The sequence below is a fragment of the Macaca fascicularis genome, chromosome 1 (assembly GCF_037993035.2).
Source record: "Macaca fascicularis isolate 582-1 chromosome 1, T2T-MFA8v1.1".
Lineage (NCBI taxonomy): Eukaryota > Metazoa > Chordata > Mammalia > Primates > Cercopithecidae > Macaca > Macaca fascicularis.
This window is the reverse complement of record NC_088375.1, coordinates 98,172,339-98,190,391: the sequence shown is the minus strand read 5'-3', so window position 1 is coordinate 98,190,391 and position 18,053 is coordinate 98,172,339. Positions and strand designations below refer to the sequence as shown.

At 51.4% G+C, this 18,053-nt stretch overlaps 7 pseudogenes; all 7 read left to right on the top strand.

The window, feature by feature from the left end:
- The first annotated feature begins 1,401 nt into the window (after positions 1–1,401).
- LOC123570575 (5S ribosomal RNA) lies at positions 1,402–1,520 on the top strand (annotated as a pseudogene).
- Positions 1,521–4,802: 3,282 nt separating this feature from the next.
- On the top strand, positions 4,803–4,922 carry LOC123570596 (5S ribosomal RNA; annotated as a pseudogene).
- Positions 4,923–7,547: 2,625 nt separating this feature from the next.
- Positions 7,548–7,666, top strand: LOC123571140 (5S ribosomal RNA; annotated as a pseudogene).
- Positions 7,667–10,488: 2,822 nt separating this feature from the next.
- Positions 10,489–10,607, top strand: LOC123570566 (5S ribosomal RNA; annotated as a pseudogene).
- Positions 10,608–11,552: 945 nt separating this feature from the next.
- LOC135968967 (5S ribosomal RNA) lies at positions 11,553–11,672 on the top strand (annotated as a pseudogene).
- Positions 11,673–13,689: 2,017 nt separating this feature from the next.
- LOC135969005 (5S ribosomal RNA) lies at positions 13,690–13,807 on the top strand (annotated as a pseudogene).
- Positions 13,808–15,403: 1,596 nt separating this feature from the next.
- LOC123570598 (5S ribosomal RNA) lies at positions 15,404–15,522 on the top strand (annotated as a pseudogene).
- The last annotated feature ends 2,531 nt before the right edge of the window (positions 15,523–18,053 follow it).

Below are 18,053 nucleotides of genomic sequence, written 5' to 3'. Positions count from 1 at the left end.
AGGCAGGGGCAGCGGGTGTCACACACACCAGCCAAGACCTCCGCTCCAGAGCTCATGGGCCGCTTTATCCGGGGGTAGACATTGCTTTGCTAGCTATCAGGAAAACAGTCCATGTGCACCCGGATTCCATTGCCACCAACTTCGTGTAAACTCCAGTCCCGAGGACATGCCAGAGACCCAGGCCTCGGGCACTGTGTGTACGCCCGGTGCCATGGCTCCTACCATATGGACGGTTGCACTCTGCGAATCTAGGGGCCAATACACAGCACCAGGAGCACAGGGAGGTGCCAACGAATTAAAGAGCATATAAAAAACACCTCTAAACAAGCAATTAACCCTAGACAAAACCAGTCTCAGCACTCCATTGCTCCTCTTGCATGGACGACCTGGTCACCCTGTTCTGGCTCAGCCCATTCCCCCTCCACCCTATACCAGCCTGCTCAAAAGGGCCCTGCCTACTGGAGAAGGGCGTCCCTCTCCATGGTTCTATCTCTCTAGCTCTCTATCTCCCTCCCCCTCTATCTTCTGGGTTTCCCCTGCACCTCCTGCTATTTCTGTCACCTTCCCTCTGTCTCTCTGTCTCTCTCTCTTTCTCTGTCTCTCTCTCTTTCTCTGAATTTCAGTCTGTCTGTTTCCCTCTGCCTTTCCCTGTCTCTCTCCATGGATGTCTCTCTCACCATCAGTTTCAATCTCTCCATCCATCTCTTTCTTGCTCTCCTTCAAAGCCGTTTGTTTGTGCGTGCATGTGTTTGAGTGTGTGTGTCTGTATGTCTGTGTCTGTGCACACGCACGTGTGGGGGTTTCTGTGCGTGAGCGCCCGGGTGTGTCTGTGTGTGGGGCTATGGATTTGCTCCTGGTAGTGGTGGGGTGTGTCTGGGTTTCTCTCAGCCCCTCTCGCCAGCGATCAGGCTGCTAGTGCCAGCCTGGGGTAAAGCAGGGCCATCCCCCAATCCCCAACCCCCCACGACCTCTTGCCCACCGGCCAGGTCTTGGTCTGGACAAGTGACCTTTGTGGGGGTGCTGTGAGAAAAAGGTCACGTGCAGCTGTTCCAGCTGTTCATCCTTGACCAGCCATGATGGCTCTGGGTGGGTGGGGCATGAGGGGGCCTCGCAGGAGCTCCTGAGCGGCCCAGGGTCCAAAAGAATACATCTGTGACAGGGCGGAGGACCGGATGGGGTCCTAGGATCCTGGGCCCTGGGCCCTAATGCCTCGGAGCACTTCCTATTCCGAGCGGGCCTGACGTGGTGGAAGCTCAGGAGCTCGGGAGCTGGGAGAAGGCTGCGGGTGAGTGACTCCGGGGTCCCAATCTGAGCCCGGCGGCCCTGGACTGGTGGTGCCAGCTGGAAGCTGGTGGGCATGGATGAGTCGAGCTCTTGGGTCAGCCAGGTGGCTCTGCAGGTGTCTACAGCCATACCACACTGAACACGCCCTATCTTGTCTGATTTTGGAAGCTAAGCAGGGTAGGGTCTGGTAAGTATTTGGATGGGAGACCACCTGGGAATACTGGGCGCTGTAGGCGCTTTTGCTTTCTTTCTTGTCTTTCTTTTCTACCTTCCTTTCTTCCCTTCTCTCTCTCTCTTTTTTCTTTCTTTCCTTCTTTCTTTCTTTTCTATCTTTCAGTCTTTCTTTCTTCTTTCTCTCTTCTCTTCTTGCTTTCTTTATTTCCTTTCTTTCTTTCTCTTTTGGTCTTTCCTCTCTTTCCTTCTTTTTCTTTTCTTCTTTGTCTTTATTTCCTTCTTTCCTTCTTTCTTTCTCTCTTTTCTTTCTGTCTCTCCTTTCTTCTTTCTCTTTCTTCTTTCTCTTCTTTCTTCTCTTCTTTTCTTTTTTCTTTTCTTTCTTTCTTTCTTTCTTTCTTTCTTTCTTCTTTCTTTCTTTCTTTCTTCTTTCTTTCTTCTTTCTTTCTTTCTTTCTTCTTTCTTTCTTTCTTCTTTCTTTCTTTCTTTCTTTCATTCTTTCCTAATTCTTTCTTTCTTTCCTTCATTCTTTCCTTCTTTCTTTCTGTCTCTCTTCCTACTTTCTTTTCTTTCTTTGTCTCTATCTTTCTTTCTTTCCTTCTTTATGTCTTTCTTCTTTCTTTCCTACTTTCTTTTCTTTCCTTTTTCTCTCTTTCTTTCTTTCTTTCTTTCTTTCTTTCTTTCTTTCTTTCTTTCTCTCTCTATCTTTCTTTCTTTCCTTCTTTATGTCTTTCTTCTTTCTTTCCTACTTTCTTTTCTTTTTTTCTCTTTGTTTCTTTATTTCTTACTCTTTCTTTCTTTCTCTCTCTTTCTTTCTTTCCTTCTTTTCTCGCTATCTCTTGTTCTTTCTTTCCTTCTTTCTTTAGTTTTCTCTTACTTTTCTTTCTTTCTTTCTCTCTTTCTTTCTTTCCTTTCTCTTTCTTTCTTTCATCTTGCAATCATTCTTTCTTCCTTTTCCTTCCTTCCTTCCTTCCTTCCTTCCTTCCTTCCTTCCTTCCTTCCTTCCTTCCTTCCTTCCTTTCCTTCCTTTCCTTCCTTCCTTCCTTCCTTCCTTCCTTCCTTCCTTCCTTCCTTCCTTCCTTCCTTCCTTCCTCTCCTTCCTCCCTCCCTTCCCTTCCCTTCCCTTCCCTTCCCTTCCCTTCCCTTCCCCCCCCTCCCTCCCTCCCTCCCTCCCTCCCTCCCCTCCCTCCCTCCTTCCTTCTTCCTTCCTTCCTTCCTTCCTTCCTTCCTTCCTTCCTTCCTTCCTTCCTTCCTTCCTTCCTTCCTTCTTTTCTTTCTTTTCTTTCTCTTCCAGACAGTCTCGCTGTGTCACCCTGGCTGGATTGCAGTGGCATGATCTCGTCTTACTGCAAGCTCGGCCTCCTGGGTTGACGTCATTCTCCTGCCACAGCCTCCGAAGCAGCTGGGACTGCCGGCACCCGCCACCACTCCTGGTTCATGTTTTATAGTTTTAGTAGAGATGGAGTTTCAACGTGTTAGCCAGGCTGGTCTGGATCTCCTCACCTCGTGATCCACAGGCCTCGGCCTCCCAAAGTGCTGGGATTACAGGCGTGATAAACTGCGCCCAAACTGGTGTTGGCTTTTGTGGCATCCCCCCTCCTTTCTTTCCCCCTACTGTCACCATGCTTCCCAACCTCCCGTGAATCTGCACCCCGTTTATCGCCTGCCTACACCCCCGCCGCAGTTGGGGACCTCCTCCTGTGTGTCCACCACCAAAGCACCACCGGGCAGCAGGACCCCACCCCCTCTGCCTCACTGTCGCTCAGCTCCAGCCCGAGAGGGCAGGGGGACGGATCCCAAATGCGCAGGCGCGGGTTCCCTGACGTTCGAGGTGCCTTCCGACTCCTGGAACGCCCAGGCATTTCTATTCACCCATCAGGCGCTGCCACAACCTTCCAAATAGGGGGAAGGGTCAAGCAGGGACAGTTGGTGCCATACACGTCAGCCAAGAACTCCGCTCCAGAACGCAGGGGTTGCTTTATGCGGGGGAAAGACATTGCTCTGCCAGCCTCCAGGAAAACAGTCCCTTTGCCCCCAGATTCCCATTGCCACTAACTTCCTGTAAACTCCATTCCCGAGGACACGCCAGAGACAAAGGCCTAGGGCCCCGTGGGCAAGCCCGGTGCTGCAGCTCCCGCCAAATGAATGGGCAAACCTTGCAAATCAAGGGGCGACCACACCACACCAAGAGCACAGGGAGGTGCCGAAAAAGGAAGGAGCCTATGAAACCCACCTCCAAAGAAAGCAATTAATCCAGGACAAAACCCGTCTCAGTGCTCTGTTGCTCCCCTCACATGGATGGCCTGGCCACCCTGTTCTGGCCCAGCCCAAGCCCCCTCCAACCTATCCCGGCCTGCTCAAAAGGACCCTGCCTACCAGAACAGGGTGCTCCCTCTCCAACTTTCTATTGATCTCACTCTCTTTCTATTGATCTCACTCACTCCCTGCACTTCTGTCTTCCGGGTTTGCACCTGCACTTCACGCTACCTCTGTTGCCTACCCTCTGTCTAACTGTCTCTCTCACTTTCTCTGTCCCTCTCTCTTTCTCTGCCTCTCAGTCTGTCTCTTTCCCTCTCCACCTACCCTGTCTCACTCGATCACTGTATCTCTCCCTTTCTCGGTTTCAATCTGTCCATCCATCTCTTCCTTGATCTCCTTCATGCTGTTTTGGTGTGCCTGCATGTGTGTGTGCGTGTGTGTGTCTGTGTGTGTGTCTGTGTGTGTGCGCTAACGCGTGTGTGGGTTCCTGTGCTCCTGTGCCCGGGTTTGTCTGTGTGTGTGGCTGTGGATTTGCTCCTGGTGGTGGTGGGGTGTATCTGGGTTTCTCTCAGCCCCTCTCACCAGGGATCAGGCTGCCAGCTCTAGCGTCAGCCCAGGGCAAAACAGAGCATCCCCCAAGCCCCAACACTCCACGCCCTCTTGCCCACCGGCCGGGTTTTGCTCCAGACAAGCTACCATGATGGGTGTGTTGTGAGAAAAAGGCCACACGCGGCTGGGCCGGCTATTCGCCCTTGGCCAGCTCCGACGGCTCTGGGTGGGTGGGGAAGAGGGGGCCACGCAGGAGCTCCTGAGCGGCCAGGGATCCAAAAGGATACCTCCGCGACAGGGCGGAGGACCAGACGGGGTCCCAGGATCGTGGGCCCTGGGCCCTGACGCCTCGGAGTGCTCCCTGTTCTGAGAGGGACGGACTTGGTGGAAGTTTGGGAGTTCAGGAGCCGGGGGAAGGCTGCGGGCAAGCGGCTCCGGGGTCCCGATGCGAGCCCGGCGGGCCGGGCCAGCGGTGCTGGCTGGAAGCCGGTGGCCGTGGCTGGGCCGGGATCTTGCTGCAGCGAGGGGCCTCTGTTGCCCTCTACTGCCATACCACCCTGAATGCGCCCGATCTCTTCTGATCTCGCGAAGCTATGGATGGTCGGGCCTGGTTAGTACTTGGATGGGAGACGACGTGGGAATACCGAGTGCTGTAGGTTTTTTTGCTTCCTTTCTTGTCTTTCTTTCTTTTCTACCTTTCTTTTTTCCTTCTCTCTCTCTCTCTTCTTTTTCTTTCTTTTCTTTCTTTCTCTCTCTCTTTCTTTCCTTCTTTCTTTCCTCTTTCTTTTCCTTTTTATTTTTCTTTCTTTCTCTATCTTTCTTTCCTTATTTCTTTTCTTTCTCTCTTTGTTTCTTTGTTTCTTTGTTTCTTTCTTTCTTTCTTTCTTTCTTTCTTTCTTTCTTTCTTTCTTTCTTTCTTTCTTTCTTTCTTTCTTTCTTTCTTTCTTCTTTCCTTCTTTCTCTCTCTCTTTTCTTTCTCTCTTTCATTCTTTCTTTTCTTCTTTCTTTTCTTTGTTTCTCTCTCTCCTTCTTTCTTTCTTTATTTTTTTCTCCTTCCTTCCTTCCTTCCTTCCTTCCATCATTTCTTTCTTTCTTTCTTCTTTCTTTCTTCTTTCTTTCTTTCTTTCTTTCTTTTCTTTCTTTCTTTCTTTCTTTCTTTCTTTCTTTCTTTCTCTCTTTCTTTCTCTCTCTCTCTCTCTCTCTCTTTCTTTCCTTCTTTCTTTCTTTCTCTCCTTCTTTCTTTTTCTTTCAGATGGAGTGTCACTCTATCACCCAGGGTGGAGTGCAGTAGTGTGATCTCTGCTCACTGCAAGCTCTGCCTCGCGCATTCATGTCATTCTCCTTCCTCAGCCTCCCGAGCAGCAGGGACTACAGGCAACTGCCCACACGCTGGGCTCATGTTTTGTAGTTTTAGTAGAGGGGGGGTTTTACTGTGTTAGCCAGGCTGATCTGGATATCCTGACTTCGTGATCCACCCTCCTCTGAATCCCAACATGCTGTGGTTCCAGGCGTGATCCACCCTGCCCTCCCTGCTGTAGTCTTTTGTGGTTTCCCTCCTCCTTCCCTTCCCTTTACTCTTGCTATCCTTTCCAAACTCTCCGTACTCTGTCCCCACTTTATTGCCTGCCTACAACCCTGCCGCAACCAGGGACGTACTCTTGGGGGTCCGCCACAAAAGCACAACCAGGCAGTAGCCTACCACCACTGCCGCCTTGCCGCCAACCATGCCTGGAGCTTGGGTCCATCCCGGGAGGGCAGGGGGCCAGTCCACAAAGGCACAGGTGCCGATTCCCTGCCGTTCATGCTGCCTTCCCACTCCCGGAATTCCCAGGCAATTCAATGCACTCATCGGGCGTTGCCACAACCTTCCAAACTGGGGGAAGTGGGAAGCAGCGGCAGTGGGTGCCACACACACCAGCCAAGACTTCCGCTCCAGAAGGCAGGGGCCGCTTTATCCAGGAGAAGGATATTCCTTTGCCAGCCACCAGGCAAACAGTCCCTGTGCAGCTGGATTCCATTTCCACCAACTTTGTGTAAACTCCAGTCCCGAGGACATACCAGAGACCCAGGCCTTGGGTGCTGTGGGCTCACCCAGTGCCACGGCTCCTGCCAAATGGACAGGCGCACTCTGCAAATCTAGGGTCCCAATGCACGGTACCAGGAGCACAGGGAGGTGTCAACAATGGAAGGAGCCTACCAAACCCACCTCAAAAGCAAGCAATTAACCCAAGACAAAACCCGTCTCAGCGCTCCATTGCTCCTCTTGCATGGACGGCCTGGTCTCCTTGTTCTAGCCCAGCCCATGCCCCCTAAACCCTACCCTGGCCTGCTCAAGAGGGCCCTGTGTACCGGAGCAGGGCGCTCCCTCTCCAAGGCTCTATCACTCTCGCTCTGTAGCTCCCTTGCCCTCTCTCTTCTGGGTTTGCCCCTGGACCTCGTGCTCCTTCTGTTGCCTTCCCTCTGTCTCTCTGTCTCACTTTCTTTCTCTGTCCCTCTCTCTCTGCCTCTCTGTCTGTCTCTTTACCTCTCCCCATCCCCTGTCTCTCTTGACCTCTGTCTCTCTCCCTCCCTCGGTTTCAGCCTCTCCATCCATCTCTTCCTTGCTCTCCTTCAAGCTGTTTGCATGTGCGTGCATGTGTGTGTATGTGTGTCTTTGTGTGTTTTCGCACGTGTGTGGGTTCACATGCGCGATTGCCCAGGTGTGCCTGTGTGTGGGTCTGTGGATTTTCTCTGGATTGTGGTGGGGTGTGACTGGGTTTCTCTCAGTAACTCTCGCTGGGGATCCGGCTGCCAGCTCTAGTGCCAGCCCAGGGAAAAGCAGGGCCATTCTCCAACCCCCAAACTCTGTCGTCCTCTTGTCCACCAGCTGGGTCTTGGTCGGGACAAGCGACTGTGGTGTGGTTGTTGTGAGAAAAAGGCCATGCGTGACTGGGCTGGCTGTTCATCCTTGGCCAGCCCTGACGGCTCTGTGTGGGTGGACCAAGAGGGGGCCTCATAGGAGCTCCTGAGCGCCCTGGGATCCAAAGGAATATCTCTGCAACAGGGCTGAGATCAGGACGGCGTCACAGGATCCTGGGCCCTGGGCCCTGATGCCTCGGAGCCCTCCCTGTTCTGAGCGGGTCCGATGTGGTGGAACCTTGGAATCTTGGGAGCAGGGGAAGGCCATGGGAGAGCGGCTCAGAGGTCCCGATTTGAGCCCGGGGCCCCCGGGCTGGTGGTGTTGGCTGGATGATGGCAGGCATGACTGTGACGGGCTGTTGGGGAAGCCAGGCGCCTCTGCTGGCATCTACGGCCATATCACCCTGAACACGTCTGATCTCATCTGATCTTGGAAGCTAAGCAAAGTAGGGCCTGGTTAGTACTTGGATGGGAGACCGCCTGGGAATATCGGATGCTGTATGCTTTTTTGCTTTCTTTCTTGTTTCTTTCCATTCTGCCTTCCTTTCTTTCCTTCTCTCTTTTTCTTCTTTTTCTTTCTTTTCTTTCTTCCTTCTTTCTTTTTTTTATTTCTTTCTTTCTTCTATCTTTACCTTTCTTTCTTTTCTTTCTTTCTTTTCTGTCTTTCGTTATTTCTTTTTTCTTCATTCTTCCCTTCTTTCTTTTCTTTCTTTCTCTCTCTTTCTTTCCTTCTTTCTTTCTTTTCTTCCTCTTTCTTTCTTCTTTGTTTACTTATTTCTTTCTTTTCTTTCCTTTCTCTCTTTCTTTCTTTTCTATCTCTCTTTCGTTATTTCTTTTTTCTTCATTCTTCCCTTCTTTCTTTCTTTTCTTTCTCTCTCTTTCTCCCTTCCTTCCTTTCTTTCTTCCTGCCTGCCTTCCTTCCTTCTTTCTTCCTTCCTTCCTTCCTTCCTTCCTTCCTTCCTTCCTTCCTTCCTTTCTCTCTCTCTCTCTTTCCTTCCTTCCTTCCTTCCTTCCTTCCTTCCTTCCTTCCTTCCTTCCTTCCTTCCTTCCTTCCCTCCCTCCCTCCCTCCTTCCTTCCTTCCTTCCTTCCTTCTTCCTTCCTTCCTTCCTTCCTTCCTTCCTTCCTTCCTTCCTTCCTTCCTTCCTTCTTTCTTTCTCTTCCACATGGAGTATCGCTCTGTCACCCAGGCTGGAGTGCAGTGGCGCGATCCTGGCTCACTGCAAGCTCCGCCTCCAAGGATCATGCCATTCTCCTGCGTCAGCCTCCAGAGCAGCTGGAAATTCAGGCGCCCACCAGTACTCCAGGCTCTTGCTTTGTAGTTTTCCCAGAGACTGGGTTTCACCGTGTTAGCCAGGCTGGTCTGCATCTCCTGAGCTCGTGATCCATCCGCCTCGGCCTCTCAAAGTGCTGGGATTACAGGCATGATCCACCAACCCTGGCCTGCTGTAGGCTATTTTGGCTTCCCCTCTCACTCATTATGCAGGGTCAGCCCTGGTTAGTACTTGGGTTGGAGACCGCCTGGGAAAACTGGGTGCTGTAGGGTTTTTTGCTTTCTCTCTGGTCTTTCTTTCTTTTCTACCTTCCTTTCTTCCCTTCTCTCTTCTTTCTTTCTTTCTTTCTTTTGCTTCCTTCTTTTTCTTTCTTTCTTTCATTCCTTTTTCTTTCTTTCTTTTCCTTCTCTCTCTTTCCTTACTGTTTTCTTCTTTCTTTCCTTCTTTCTCTTCTTTCTTTCCTGTTCTTTCTTTTTCCTTTCCTTCCTTCCTTCCTTCCCTCCCTCCCTCCCTCCCTCCCTCCCTCCCTCCCTCCCTCCCTCCTTTCCTTCCTTCCTCCCTCCCTCCCTCCTCCCTTCTTTCTTCTTTCTTTCTTTCTTTCTTCTTTCTTTCTTCTTCTTTCTTTCTTTTCTTTCTTTCTTTCTTTCTTCTTTCTTTCTTTTCTTTCTTTCTCTTCTTTTTTCTTTCTTTCTTTCTCTTTCTCTCTTTCTTTCTCTCTTTCTTTTCTTTTCTTTTCTTTCCTTTCCTTTCCTCTCCTTTCTTTCCTCTTCCAGACAGAGTCTCACTCTGTCACCCAGGCTGGAGTGCAGTGGAGTGATCTCAGCTCACTGCAAGCTCCAATTCCTGGGTTCACACCATTCTCCTTCCTCAGCTTCCCTGGCAGCTGAGACTACCGGCGCCTGACACCAAGCCCGGCTCATGTTTTGTAGTTTTAGTAGAGACTGGTTTCTCTGTGTTAGGCAGGTTTATCTGGATCTCCTGACCTCTTGATCCACCCATCTCAGCCTGCCAAAATGCTGGGATTACAGGTGTGATCCACTGTGCCTGGCCTGCTATAATCTTTTGTGGCTTTCCCATCCCTCACTTCCCCCTACAGTTGCCATGCTTCCCAACTCCCCTGACTCTGCTCCACTTTATCACCTGCTTACACCTGCTTACATGCGCCACAGCCTGGGACTTCCTCCTGGGTTTCCGCCACCAAAACACCATTGGGCATCAGAATCCCACCACTTCCACCTCACCACCGCCCCTCCAGAAGCCTGGCTCCACTCCAGGAGTGCAGGGTGCTGGACCCCAAACGTGCAAGCACGGGTTCCCTGCCGTTTGCTGTGCCTTCCTGCTCCGGGAATGACCAGGTGATTCAATCCACTCATCGGGTGCTGCCACAACTTTCCGAACCAGGGGAAGGGGTGGGCAGGGGCAGCGGGTGCCACACATGCCAGCCAAGACCTCTGCTCCAGAATGCCGGGGCTGCTTTATTCGGGGAAGGACATTGCTTCACCAGCCACCAGGAAAACAGTCCCTGTGCACCCGGATTCCCATTGCCACCATCTTCGTGTAACTGTAGTCCCGAGGACAATCCACAGACCCAGACCTTGGGTCCCATGGGCACGCCCATTGCCACAGCTCCCGCCAAATGGACGGGCGAACTCTGCCAATCAAGGGGCCCAGTGAACCACACCAAGATCAGATGGAGGTGCCCAGAAAGGAAGGAGCCTACGAAACCCACTTCCAAAGCAAGCAATTAATCCAAGAGAAACCCTTCACAGTGCTCTGGAGCAGCCAGGTACCAAAAGAATACCTCCCCAACAGGGTGGAGGACCAGATGGGATCCCAGGAATGTGAGCCCTGGACCCTGATGCCTTGGAGCACTCCCTGTTCCGAGCAGGTGCGACGTGGTGGAAGCTCGGGAGCTTGGGAGCCAGAGGGAAGGCTGTGGGTGTGCAGCATGGGGGTCCTGATCCCAGCCTGGTAGCCCTAGGCCAACAGTGCCACCTGGAAGCCGGCAGGCATGGCAGAGCCGAGCTCCTGGGTCAGCCAGGCACCTCTGCCAGTGTCTACCACCATACCACTCTGAACGTGCCCGATCTCATCTGATCTCGGAAGCTAAGCAGGGTCAGGTCTGGTTAATACTTGGATGGGAGACCCACTGGGAGTACCAGGTTCCATAGGCTTTTTTGCTTTCTTTCTTTTCTACCTTCCTTTCTTTCTCTTTCTTTCTTTCTTTCTTTCTTTCTTTCTTTCTTTCTTTCTTTCTTCTTTCTTTCTTTCTTCTTCTTTCTTTCTTTCTTCTTTCTTTCTTTCTTTCTTTCTTTCTTTCTTTCTTTTCCTTCCTTCTTTCTTTCGTTCATTTCTTTCTTCTTTCTTTCCTTCTTTCTTTTCTTTCTTTCTTTCCTTCTTTCGTTCATTTATTTCTTCTTTCTTTCTTTTCTTTCTTTCTTTTTTTCTCTCTCTCTTTCTTTCTTGCTTTCTTTCTTCCTTCCTTTCTTTCTTTCTTTTACTTCCAGACAGAGTCTCGCTCTGTCACCCAGGCTGGAGAGCAGTGGCACGATCTCGATTCAGTGCAAGCTCCGCCTCTGGGGATTTTCTCCTGGTGATTGTGGGGTGTGACTGGGTTTCTCTCAGCAGCTCTCACCAGGAATCAGGCTGCCGGCTCTAGTGCCAGCCATGTGGGAAAGCAGGGCCATCTCCCAACCCCGAAACTCCCGTGCCCTCTTGCCCACTGGCCAGGTCTTGGTCAGGACAAACGACCGTGGTGGGGGTGTTGTGAGAAAAAAGCCATGCCACTGGGCTGGCTGTTCACTCTTGGCCAGCCCTGACAGCTCTGGGTTGGTGGAGCAACAGGGGGCCTCACAGGAGCTTCTGAGCACCCTGGGATCCAATAGAGTGTCTCGGCAACATGGCAGAGGACCGGATGGGGTCCCAGGATCATGGTCCCTGGGCCCTGATGCCTAGGAGTGCTCCCTGTTCTGAGCAGAACCATTGTGGTGGAACTTGGCAGCTCGGGAGGTGGGGAAAGGCCGTGGGCACCCGGAAACCCTGGGCTGGCGGTGCCAGCTGGAAGCTGGCAGGCATGGCTGGGGTGGGGGCTCTTGGGGCAGCAAGGCACCTCTGCCAGCGTCTACAGACATACCACCCTGAATGCTCCCAATCTCGTCTGATCTTGGAAGCTAAGCAGGTTAGGACCTGGTTAGTACCTTGGATGGGAGACCGCCTAGGAATACTGACTGCTGTAGTCTTTTTTGCTTTCTTTCTTTTCTACCTTCCTTTCTTTACTTCTCTCTCTCATTTCTTTCTTTTCTTTCTTTCTCTCTTTCTTTCTTTCCTTCTTTTTTCTTACTTTCTTTGTTTCCATCTTTCTTTTCATTCTTTCTTTCTGTCTCCCTCTTTCTTTCTTTCCTTCCTTCTTTCTTTCTTTTCTTTCTCTCTTTCTTTCTTCTTTCTTTCCTTCTTTCTTTTCTTTGTTTCCTTCGTCTCTTTCTTTTCTTCATCCTTTTCTTTGTTTTTTCTTTCTTTAAATCTTCTTCTTTCTTTCTTTCTTTCTTTCTTTCTTTCTTTCTTTCTTTCTTTCTTTCTTTCTTTCTTTCTTTCTTTCTTTCTTTCTTTCTTTCTTTCTTTCTTTTCTTTCTTTCTTCTTCTTTCTTTCTTTCTTCTTTCCAGATGGAGTCTCACTCTGTCACCAATGCTGGAGTGCAATGGCACAATCTCGGCTCACTAAAACCTTGGGCTCCCTGGTTCTCGCCATTCTCCTGCCTCAGCCTCGCGAGCACCTGGGACTACAGACACCTGCCACCATGCCCGGCTCATGTTTTGTAGTTTTAGTAGAGATGGGGTTTCACCGTATTAGCCAGGTTTGTCTAGATCTCCTGAACTCATGATCCACCTGCCTCAGCATGCCAAAATCCTGGGATTACAGGCGTGATCTGCACACACAGCCTGCTGTAGGCTTTTGTGGCTTCCACCCTCCCTCCCTTCCCCCTACTGTTACCATGATTCCCAGCCTCTCCTGACTGTGCTTCCCAATCATCGTGCCCCTACACACATCTGGGGACATCCTTCTGGGTTGTGCCACCAAAGCACCACCAAGCAGCAGCATTCCACCACTTATGCCTAGCCGTCGCCCCGCCAGGAGCCTGGTTCCAGACTGGGAGTGCAGGGGGCTGGAGCACCAAGGCACAGGCACTGCTGTTGTCATTGTGAGAAAAACGTCATCCACCGCTAGGCCGCATGTTCACCCTTGGTCAACCCTGAGGGCTCTGGTTGGGTGGGGTAAGAGGGGGCCTTGCTGGAGCTCCTGAGCCATCAGGGATCCAAAAATATACCTCTGTAACATGGCAGAGGACTGGGCTGTGTCCCAGGATCATGGGGCCTGGGCCCTGGGCCCTGACACCTCAGAGTGCTCCCTGTTATGAGCAGGCCCAATGTGGTGGAAGCTCGTGACCTTGGGAGCCAGTGGAAGGTCGTGGGCCAGTGCCTCATGGATCCCGATACGAGCCTGTCGGGCCTGAGCTGGTGATGTCAGTTGGAAGCCTGTGGTCATGGCTGGGCCAGGCTCTTGGGACAGCCAGGCACCTCTGCCCACGTCTACAGCCATACCACCTTGAATGTGCGCGATCTCGTCTGTTCTTGGAACCTAAGCAGGGTCTGGCCTGGTTAGGACTTCCAAGGCACACTGGCTGGGAATACTGGGTGCTGTAGGTTTTTGGCTTTCTTTCTTGTCTTTCTTTCTTTTCCACCTTCCTTCTTACCTTCTCTCTCTCTTTCTCTTCTTTGCCCCAGACTGGGGCAAAGCAGCGCCATCCCCCAAACCACAACTCCCCACGCCCTCTTGCCCACCAGGCGGGTCTTGGTCGGGATAAACGACCATGGAGTTGTTTTGAGAAAAAGTCCACGCGCTGCTCAGCTGCCTGTTTGCCCTTGGCCAGCCCTGAGGGCTCTGGGTGGGTGGGGCAATAGGGGGCCTCACAGAAGCTCCTGAGCTACGAGGTATTCAAAAGAGTACTTTGGTGACAGGGCAGATGACCGGATGGGGTCCCAGGATCGTGGGCCCTGGGCCCTGATACCTTGGACCAATTCCCTGTTCCAAGCGGGCCTGACATGGTGGAAGCTCGGGAGCTCGGGAGCCTGGGGAAGGCCGAGGGTGAGCTGCTTGGGGGTTCGAATATGAGCCTGGCATCCCTGGGCTGGCAGTGCCAGTTTGAAGCCGGCAGGCATGGCTGGGCAGGGCTGTTGGGGCAGCCAGGTGCCTCTGCTGGCATCTACGGGCATGCCACCTGAACCCGCCCGATCTCGTCTAATCTCGGAAGCTTAGCAGTGTGGGGCCTGGTTAGCACTTGGATGGGAGACCACCTGGGAATACCAGGTGCTGTAGGCTTTTTTGTTTTCTTTCTTGTCTTTCCTTCCTTTCTACCTGCCTTTCTTTCCTTCTCTCTCTCTCTCTTTCTTTTCTTTCTCTCTTTCTTTCCTTCCTTCTTCTTTTTTCCTCTTTCTTTACTTTCTCTCTTTCCTTCTTTTTTCTTTTCTTTCTTTCTTCTTTCTTTTCTTTCATTCTTTCTTTCTCTCTCTTTCTTTCCTCCTTTCCGTCCTTCTTTCTTTCTTTCTCTCTTTCTGTCTTTCTTTCCTTCCTGTCTTCTTTCTTTGTTTTCTTTCTTTCCTTCTTTTCCTTCTTTCTCTCTTTCCTTCTTTGTTCTTTCTTTCCTTCTCAATTTCTTCTTTCTTTCTTTCTTTCTTTCTTTCTTTCTTTCTTTCTTTCTTTCTTCTTCTTTCTTTCTTTCTCTTTCTTTCTTTCTTTCTTTCTTTCTTTCCTCTCTCTTTTCTTTCTTTCTTTCTCTCTCTTTCTTTCTTTCTTTTCTTTCTTTCTTTCTTTTCTTTCTTTCTTTCTTTCTTTCTTTCTTTCTTTCTTTCTTTCTTTCTTTCTTTCTTTCTTTCTTCTTTCTTTCTTTCTTTCTTTCTTTCTTTCTTTCTTTCTTTCTGCCTTTCTGCCTTTCTGCCTTTCTGCCTTTCTTTCTGCCTTTCTTTCTGCCTTATCTTGTTTTTTTTCCTTTTCTTCCAGACAGAGTCTTGCTTGTCACCCAGGCTGGACTGCAGTGGCACGATCTCCACTCACTGCAAGCTCCTCCTCCTGGGTTCATGCTATTCTCCTGCCTAAGCATCCCGAGCAGCTGGGATTACAGGCACGGCCACCACGCCTGGCTCATGTTTTGTAGTTTTAGTAGAGATGCGGTTTCACCGTGTTAACCAGGCTGGTTTGGATCTCCTGACTACATGATCCACACGCCTCGGCCACAAAAAGTGCTGGATACAGGAGTGATCCACTGAGCCCGGACTGCTGTAGGCTTTTGTGGCTTCCCCTCTCCCTCCCTTCTGCCTACTGTCGCCATGTTTCCCGACTTCCCCTGACTCTGCTCCCATTTAATCGTGCCCTTACACCCCCATCACAGTCAGGGATCTCCTTCTATGGGTACGCCAGCAAAACACAACTGGTCAGCAGCATTCCACCACTTCTGCCAAGCTGCCACCCAGCCAGGAGCCCAGATCCAGCCTGGGAGGGCAGGGGCTGGACCCCAAAGGCACAGGCCCAGGTGTTGGCGTTGTGAGAAAAAGGCCACACGCTGCTGGGCTGTCTGTTTACCCTTGGCCAGCCCTGATGGCTCTGGTTGGGTGGGCAAGAGGGAGCCTTGCAGGAGCTCCTGAGCCACCAGGGATCCAAAAGAGTACCTCTGCGACAGGGTGGAGGAACGGACGGATTCCCAGGATGCTGGTCCCTGGGCCCTGACGCCTTGGAGCACTCCTTGTTCCCAGCAGGCCCGACATGGTGGAAGTTTGGCAGCTCGGGAACCAGGGGAATGCCATGGACGAGCGGCTCGGGGGTCCCGATATGAGCTGGGAGGCACCGGGCAGGCGATGCTGGTTGGAAGCTGGCAGGCATGGCTGGGTCGGTCTCTTGTGTCAGCCAGGTGCTTCTGTCAGCTTCTCTGGACACACAACCCTGAACGTGCCCCATCTCATCTGATCTCGGAAGCTAAGCAGGGTAGGACCTGGTTGGTATTTAGATGGGAGACCGCCTGGGAATACCGGGTGCTGTAGTTATTATTGCTTTCTTTCTTGTCTTTCTTTCTTTTCTACCTTCCTTTCTTTCCTTCTCTCTCTCTGTCATCTTTCTTTCTTGTCTTTCTTTCCATCTTTCTTTCTTTCTTTCGTCTTTCTTTCCTTCTGTCTTTCTTTTGTTTCTTTCATTCTCTCTCACTCCCTTTCTTTATTTCCTTCTTTCTTTTCTTTCTTTCTTGATTTCTTTCATTCCTTCTTTCTTTCCTTCTTTTTTCTTTCTTTCCTCTATTTCAATCTAACTTCCTTCCTTCCTTCCTTCCTTCCTTCCTTCCTTCCTTCCTTCCTTCCTTCCTTCCTTTCTCTCTCTCTCTTTCTCTTTCTTTCTTTCTTTCTTTCTTTCTTTCTTTCTTTCTTTCTTTCTTTCTTTCTTTCTTTCTTTCTTTCTTTCTTCTTTCTTCTTCCTTTCTTCCTTCCTTCCTTCCTTCCTTCCTTTCTTTTCTTTCTTTCTTTCTTTTCTCTCTTTCTTTCTGTCTTTCTTTCCGTCTTTCCTTCTTTCTTTCTGTCTTTCCTTCTTTCTTCCTTCCTTCCTTTCTTTCTCTCTTTCTCTCTTTCTTTTTCTTCCCAATGAAACCTCTCTCTGTCATCCATGCTGGAGTGTTGTGGTGCAATCTCGGCTCACTGCAAGCTCCGCTTTCCGGGTTCACACCATTCTCCTACCTCAGCCTCCCGAGCACCTGGGACTATATGCGACCGCCACCACACCCGGCTGATGTTTTGTAGTTTTAGTAGAGATGGGGTTTCACCGTGTAAGCCAGGCTGGTCTGGATCTCCTGACCTCGTGATACACCCGTGTGGGCATACCAATGTGCTGGGATTACAGGCATGATCTACCGCACCCAGCCTGCTGTAGGTTTTTGTGACTTCCCCCCTCCCTCACTTCCCCCTACTGTCACTATGGTTCCCAACCTCTCCTGACTCTGCTCCCCCATCATCATGCCCCTACACCCCCACCACATCTGGGGACCTCCTTCTGGGGGTGTGCCACCAAAGCACCACCGGGCAGCAGCACCACTAATGCCTAGCTGTTGCCTTGGCAGGAGTCCGGCTCCTGCACGGGAGGGCAGGAGGCTGAACCCCAAAGGTGCAGTCATGGGTTCCCTGCTGTTCGCGGTGCTTTCCCACTCCCTGAACGCCCAGGGAATTCAATCCACTCATCGAGCTCCACTGCAACCTTCCAAACGAGGGGAGGGTTTGGGCAGGGGCAGCGGGTGCCACACATGCCAGCCAAGACCTCCGCTCCAGAACGCAAGGACTGCTTTATCCAGAAGGACATTGCTTCACCAGCCACTAGGAAAACATTCCCTGTGCAGCGAGATTCCCATTGCCACCAACTTCGTGTAAACTCTAGTCCAGAGGACACGCCAGAGACCCAGGCCTCAGGCCCTGTGGACACGCCTGGTGCCATTGCTCCGGCCAATTGGTCGGGTGCACTCTGCAAATCAGGGGGCCAACCGCACTGCACTAAGAGCACACGGTGGTGCCAACAAATTAAGGAGCCTATGAAACCCACCTCCAAAGCAAGCAATTAATCCACGACATAACCCATCTCCGTGCTCTATTGCTCCTCTCACATGGACGTCCTGGCCACCCTGTTCTGGCCCAGCCCAAGCCCCCTCCATCCTATCCCGGTCTGCTCAAAAGGGCCCTGGCTAATGGATCATGGTGCTCCCTCTCCAAGGCTCTATCGCTCTTACTCTCTAACTTCCTCCCCCTCTCTCTTCTGGGTTTGCCCCTGCACCTTGTGCTACTTCTGTCACCTTCCCTCTGTCTCTCTCTTTCCCTGTTCCCTCTCTTTCTCTGACTCTCTGTCTGTCTCTTTAACTCTCCCCATCCCCTGTCTCCATCACTGTGTGTCTCCCTTTCTCGGTTTCAATCTCTCCATCCATCTCTTCCTTGCTCTCCTTCAAGCCGTTTGTGTGTGCGTGCAGGTGTTTGTGTGTGTGTGTGTGTGTATATGTGTGTGTTCACTTGGGTTCCCACATGGGAGGGCCCAGTTGTGTCTGTGTATGGGTCTTTGGATTTGCTCCTGGTGGTGGTGCGTGTCTGGGTTTCTCCCAGCCCCTCTCACAGGGGATCAGGCTACCAACTCTAGTTACAGCCTGGGGCAAAGCAGGGTCATCACCCAACCCCCAACCCCCCATGCCCTCTTGCCCACCGGCACGGTCGTGGTAAGGACAAGCGACCATTGTGGGGGTGTTGGGAGAAAAAGGCCATGCAGGGCTGGGCTGACTCTTTGCCCTTGGCCAGCCTTGATGACTCTGGGTGGGTCGGGCAAGAGGGGGCTTCTCAGGAGCTCCTGAGTGGCCAGGAATCCAAAAGAATACCTCCCCGACAGGGCGGAGTACCGGACAGCATCCCATGATTGGGGGCCCTGGGCTCTGACGCCTCTGAGCACTCCTTCTTGGAAGCAGATCTGACGTAGTGGAAGCTTGGAAGCTCGGGAGCCGGGGGACGGCTGCGGGCGAGCATCTCAAGGGTCCTGATCCGAGCCCTGCAGCACTGGCCTGGCAGTG